The sequence below is a fragment of the Dromaius novaehollandiae genome, chromosome Z (genome assembly GCF_036370855.1).
Source record: "Dromaius novaehollandiae isolate bDroNov1 chromosome Z, bDroNov1.hap1, whole genome shotgun sequence".
In the NCBI taxonomy this organism is placed as follows: domain Eukaryota; kingdom Metazoa; phylum Chordata; class Aves; order Casuariiformes; family Dromaiidae; genus Dromaius; species Dromaius novaehollandiae.
The window spans coordinates 61476411-61482410 of NC_088132.1; the positions used below are offsets into that span (position 1 = coordinate 61476411).

The window sequence follows — 6000 nt, forward strand, 5'->3', positions numbered from 1 at the left end:
ATGGGGAGCGAAGTCATTAGTGTTGCACTCCTCAACTCAGATGTTGTGGAAACAAACAGTGCAAAAACTGGAAGAGTTCGGAGAGCCAAATGAAAAGTGTCTGAGACTAGCAACGTGAGGATAGAACTGGACAGCAGATTATGTCTACACTGAGAGCAGGATAACCTGGAAAAAAAATATTAGGGTAGGTAACCATCAACTAAGCATGAAAGAGACACCTTTTACTAGATGCATGACTGAGGTAGTAATTGTGATTTTAAAAACAGTACAGGGAAACAGAATGCCACGGAAAAGATTTCCACTTTTCCTATAAATCATTCAGCTGCGCAAAAGCTTAAAGCCAGTATTTTCAACCTTTATCACACTGCAATCCTTAAAAACATGTCCCATTCAGCTGGCTTAGTCTGGCTCAGTTCTTATTGAAGCAGAAAGGGAAGGTTACACGGTTTCTGCTGGCAAAGGATAAGTGTTGCTGCCTGTAAGTCTGTGTCATCAAGGTCCAGAAACTTGAACAGGACCACACACTTCACAAAACTATGCTAGAAATCTCTTCCACCACCAGAGCAACTCACAGCTGAAAAACTGCAGAAATAAATCAGTCTCCTTAGGTTCTTTTGGCCTCTTGTCCATGAAGTTGGACAATAGGTATGATATCTCTTATGCAGATAATAAGGAATATCACCTTTAAACTGACATGAAACCACCAGGCATTTTAAAGAGAGACATCAATGTATCACTACCATTTATTCTTGAAATGAGATACAAGGTGGTTATTTTCCAGAAAATGGGAAAAAGACACAGATTTTATATTTAAAACACAAAATGAAGACAAAAGTAGGATTTTAAATTTCAATTTACACTTTCTTTACAATGGCATAATAACTAGTATCACACCTAGTTCTGGGTGAACAGCACTAGCATTATTAAAGCAAAACACAGAAAGTCCACATAGCAGTAATACTATAGCACAGAAGTCATAAACAGCCATATGTGAAACGCTTCAACCAAGACGTCTTTTCCTGGCTAAGCCCGTGACAGCTCTGTGATTCTGCCTACAAAGAAGCACTTCTGTTATGGAAGTAACATCTGCATAGAGGCAATTGCTGAGCTGATTGACAATAAGTTGCATTGCCTGCAGCAGCAGTTCTAGCTCAGCAGCACTTGTAGGAATTAAAGAACTGAAATTCTGAATATGAATGGGAGGAGTCAAAATGGAGGGCTATGAAGATCAAGGCACTGCCAGTGGCTTCAGCGGGGCAGAAGATGGGCTAGAGTTCTGGTTCATGCAGGAGGGAGGCTTACTGACTGCCACGCTTCCCTGCTCTCATCACCTTGTTTGCCTCCCAACATGCAGGTCTGCTGAGGTCCCTAAATGCAGTAACTGTGGCGGCTTATCCCTCTTGACTTTCCCTATGGACGTGAAGTTCGTTACAGCATCATAAATGTTGTGAAGGCTACTTGTGCCTTGCCCAACTGAAGCACACTGCTAACACTGCGGGATCAGATCAGCTGTCCACACGTAGGTGCCTCGTGCCAGCTGAGATGCTCTCAGGTACCTCGGGCGGGTCTGCCGTGTGCCAAACCGCCCTTGGGAAACCGCTCTGCTTCGCCGGGTCCACACAGGGGACTACCGCACGGCAGTCAGACAAGTCCGCATAGCGGTGTGTAGGCAACCGAACCAAGATGGGGGAGATAAAACTCTGCAGAACAACACGACTTCTGCCTGCCAAAGAGAGAAACAAGGACGCGCAGGCTTCGTTTTTCCTTTCAAAGGCGGGGCCGCCCTCCCGCCTCGGCAGGACCCCGCGCCGGCCCTGCGCAGCGCCCTAAGGCAGCGCCGCCGCCGCCCCAACGGCCGCCGCCGCCCCGCCGCGGTGCCTCCCCAGCCGCGGGGCGCGCCGTGCCGCCGCGGCAGCCCCCGCCTCCTCGCTGCCCCGCAGCGTGGGGCCGAGGGACGGGCCCGCGTCAGTGTGGCTGCGGGGAGAGTAGCCAGTACGGGTCCGGCTGTGGCCACTCGCGGTGGGGGAGAGCGGAGGGAGAAGGAGCAAGAGGGGCAGGCCCCGCGGGGAGGGGAGGGGAGCGGAGCGGAGCGGAGGGGAGGGGAGGCCCCCAGGAGGGAGGGAGCCGTGGGGCCAAGCAGGCCTTGCTCTTGGCCGCCCGCGCTTCCCGTGGCGGTTTCCCCTTTCTGCCCCCTCCTCCGGTAGGGCGGGGGCGGTGTAGGGGCGGGCACGGTGGCCTTCCCGCTAAAAGAGCGGCTGCGGCTGCGGCTGCCCTTAGCAGTCCTGAGGGGTTTTATTCGTGAGGAAGCTGTGGCTGGGGAAAAGCTTCTTTTGTACTGGACCTCAGGGTAATTTGCTCACTCTTCCCTGTAGTATAGCGTTCAGTACTCTCCCTGTAATTTAGATGTTTTTCTTCCACCAAAAAGAAATAATTTTTGTTTTAAACTTTTTTCATCATCACACAAAACAGTGTTCTGTATCAGTCTAGAAAGGTCATATCACAGTGGCATTGAAATTGTTAGTAATACATCTGATCGCATTCTTTGTACGATCCAAAGAAAACTGAAGCAGCATGGAACAGTGACATGACGTGGGCTGAAAAAAATCAGTATCACACCTGAATTAATTTCTGCACAAGAAAGGATCTGATTCTAGATGACAAAGATGATACATTATATTACTTGATTTTTTACCCAAATAGAAGGCCAAATTCCAATTCCAGCTGGTTGACTTGTTTAGAAGAAAAGAATTTTAGAAAAGAAAATCTTCATACAGAATGCATGAACATCCAACATAGAAAACTCAAATGGTAGAACTGTTCCTTGCTCACGTAGCCAAGCCCTTTTCCAGTCAGCATTTACATCAAATGCTCTCTGATTCCTTTTCCACCAGGAGCAGAAGCTTTGAACAAGTTGTCAGTAGACATGATTTCTTCAGTCCTTATTAATGGAAGGTGTTTTAAGGCTTCATCTATAAAGAATCTGATAGCAGTCTTACTTAGAAATTACCAAAAAAAAAAAAAAAAAAAAGTTCCTATCAATTCAGATATACCTCTCAATTCTCCGGTAACCAGTTGTCTTCTTTCAGGAAGCTGCATGAGGGAGTTGCGTGGAAACACTCCTTCAGCCACAGAAGTGTTTAAATTGTAATATGGAAATAAAATATGGGAAGGCAGCAATAAGGATTATAGTATCATTTGTTAACAACTGTTTTCTCTGTGGGAGGTAATAAGGGTTCATGGCCCTCTATTACCATGTATGTGCATTGAAAGAGGAGTATTAATCTGTTTTTTGCTCAAAAACTGCTGATGAGGCGGAAAGTATTCAGGAATAATACAGTGAGCTTGAAATGAGATTTTGTTCTTGAAAGACCACACAACAACAGTAAACATTTATTATATTTAATATCTAGCCTTCAGTTCCTGAATCCACTGTGTCCAAAGTGACCTCACATGAACCTTTGGTTCTGTCCAGGTTCTTCTCTCACTGCTGTCACTGTAGTATCTGAGTGCCTTTCAGCTGAGCGTTGAACACTGTGACTAGAATTCCCTAGCGGTTTGGGTTTTTTTCTCTTATGCTTTCCACTGAGAATTGCAGCCTCAGTGAAGTGTTCTGATCAGGATTTTTGCTCTCATATTTTAGAATCTTCATAAAAGAAAAAGCGAGGTCAAAGGAGTCTGCCTTACATTAGAAGAGGAAAAGGTAAGATTTTGTTTTATGATCCTCCACTACTGTACAAGAGTTTGAGTTGTGTGATTTTTGAACTACAGCCCAAGAAAATTTTTTCTCTGATAAATAATTTGTTCTCTGATAAGCTGTGCACCTAGTTAAATAACCCAACATGAGAAGCAGAGTTTTCAAGTGCTGTATGGCCTTTTATGCTTCTGTTATTCCTTTAGATGTGTTCAGAAAAGATCATTAAATGCTTTGAAGATAAATACCTAGAAACTTAGAGTAAGTTCTGTAGGAAGCCAGCATATAGGAAGATCAGGTCTGAAGAAGTGCTGTAGTGGTCTGATCTAATTCCAGTCCATGACCAAATGGCTTCATAACTGGTTTATTACATTCCTGCAGATAGTCAAAAAGTAATGGCCATGATGGTAATTAAAGCCTGCTGGGATGGTGTGGGACATAGTAGACAGGATGAGTTATTATATGAATGTTGCTATGAGAAAGCATAGCAGTAAGGACACTCCTGAATGACGGAATATATACAACAGTTCAGTGAAAAGCAGGAATGATGTATAGGAGGTATGAAACCTTATCTCAGAATTAGAGTTAAGATCAGAGATATAATGACCGCTGTCAAAGAAAAGCTGGGAGTGAAAGTCATGGACTTTCAGCTAATATTTCACTGAACATGGGATTATTTGAAGAGGATTATTAGAGGAGTCACTCTTGCTTTTTCCCTATGCATTGCCTTTTTTACCTGCAAAAGACCCCATGAATACAGTAACTAGTCACATTAATTCTAAACTGTCTACAATTAATTCCAAACTGTCCAGAGTCTGTGGCAGTTTTGTTTCTCCATTCTTTAGCTCAGTACAGACAAGATGCCACTTTCTGTTTTTTTGTAATAACTAGATCAGTCTCAACTGGGGTACGAGTAATCAGTTATCAAATGGCTGATCTGAATACTGCTTACAGAGGAAGTCATATTCCAGCAGTTGCTTTGCAAATTATGTCTAATTTAGAAAAGTGGGCAAGAGTCTCAAACCAGAGCATAACACATTTGTCCCACTCTCTCACATATAGACCAGATCTAAAATATTATTTAGTGGATCTTAGGCAAATTTAGGTGCCAAAGTCTAGAACTTCAATTCTGAAAACCTTCACTGAGCAGACACCAGAGTTTTCAGTCCTAAACCACTCCCCTTGTGTCTTATGTTCTGCTTCTGCCTGTGCCATTCTTAGTGACAGGACTGAGCAACTCAACTCCTGTTTCACACTACCTTCAGGTTTTGGGCTCAGTATCTTTTATATGGCACTTAAGTACCTACTTACGGGATTCTAGATTATACTTTGGGAGCCAAATGTCTTGAGCTGTGCACTACAATACTCAGTATTGTGAGAAACCCATCTGTTTTTGTCTGGTATTCCATAGAAGAAAGTCAGGTTAATTACTTTCTAAAAGCAAACAAATGAAAGTTTCACTGACTCCCATTGAAAACTGTCACTTGTTCTTAGATTTCTAAAAAGGGTCCAACTCACCTTCCATTGAAGTCAATTTTTTTTTCCATTTACTGCAACTGGAATTTGAGTAGATATACTCAGAAATGTCAGAGGTTCCATATTAGCTGCTTTTGTTCTATTAACAAAATCAATTTGGTGATAAAAACTATTTTATCATTAAGAATTGAGAAATGCTACAATTTTCTCAACCATCTGAGTGAGTAACTCCAGGCTCGTAACAGAAGGGTCAGACGATCATTCCCGGTCTGTCTCTTCTCCATCTCACCATTCCCCAATGTGTAGATGGGATTCCACCATTCTGCATATTCCAGGAGCCTGCATACAGGTACTTTTGTATTAGCACTTCATTCTTCATGAATTTCTAATAGCAATAATTGGTATCATACTGGAACATTTAGCTGAGCGTAAAAGTCTTACATATTGTGGTTCTAATTATAGTGTAAATCGTATCAATAATTTAAAATTGATTTAGAGCTGTGTTATGCCAATACACTTTTGATGCAGATTTTGCATACTGTTTCAAAAGCACCTACACAATTTATGCATTTAAACATGAATAATTATGCAGGGTGTTTCTGGAGCATACATTATAAATTATAATGTCAAAGGATTTAGACACAATTGCACCTGCATTTGTGGAATACTGATAAAAAAGCTAGTATAGTGCTGCTTTTACAAATGCCTGCCAGGTTATATGACAAACATGTTGTACATAGAATTTCCTTGTCAATATTTGCAGAACACCACCAGATACTTCTAAATTGTTGAAGTGTTTATCTCTTGCTGACTGCTGTTTATTTCTGACACAG

The 6000-nt window shown here is 42.6% G+C and overlaps 1 long non-coding RNA gene across 1 annotated transcript; it reads left to right on the forward strand.

Moving 5' to 3' along the window:
• The first annotated feature begins 2281 nt into the window (after window positions 1-2281).
• Window positions 2282-6000, forward strand: LOC135324939 (uncharacterized). Its single transcript, XR_010386163.1, has 3 exons — window positions 2282-2347; window positions 3641-3700; window positions 5931-6000. It is a non-coding gene; the product is annotated as an uncharacterized LOC135324939 (long non-coding RNA).